Raw genomic sequence first — 674 nt, forward strand, 5'->3', positions numbered from 1 at the left:
ATTAAACCACCTGGCTGCTTGCTTCTCGCCACGCTCAGCCCTGGCTTCCTGTCTGAATACACCGCAGCCGGTCCGTGTGTGTGGGGGGGGGGGGGGGGGGGGGAAGGGGCAGACACTCCACCACCCTAACCCCATCATGGGACAGCAGCTGACCTAAGACCAGAAACAGGGGCGGCTAGTGGCAGTGACAGGACCAGGGTGGGAATGTCGAGGGTCAAATCTCAGCCCGTGACCAGGGAAGGGAGGGCAAGGATCAGGGCCAGTGACCCTGGGTCAAGGGGTCTGGGCAGGGTCACTGGTCTCTGCATTGCTTTACAATCAATGATGCTGGGGACGGTGACACAGTGGCGCAGCGGGTAGTGCCGCTGGCTGCCTCGCAGCACCAGAGACCCGGGTTCCATCCTGACTATGGGTGCTGTCTGTATGGAGTTTGTACGTTCTCCCCGTGACCTGCGTGGGTTTCCTCCTGGTGCTCCGGTTTCCTCCTTCATCCCAAAGACGTGCTTGTTTGTAGCTTAATTGGCTTCTGTGAATCGCCCCTCGTGTGCAGGGAGTGGATGAAAATGTGGGATAACACAGAACTAGTGTGAATGGGCCGAAGGGCCTGTTTCCGTGCCGTATCTCCAAACCAAACTAAACTGGGGGGGAGGAGGTGACCCATGGGGATAGGGGTC

The sequence above is a fragment of the Amblyraja radiata genome, chromosome 5 (assembly GCF_010909765.2).
Source record: "Amblyraja radiata isolate CabotCenter1 chromosome 5, sAmbRad1.1.pri, whole genome shotgun sequence".
In the NCBI taxonomy this organism is placed as follows: Eukaryota; Metazoa; Chordata; class Chondrichthyes; order Rajiformes; family Rajidae; genus Amblyraja; species Amblyraja radiata.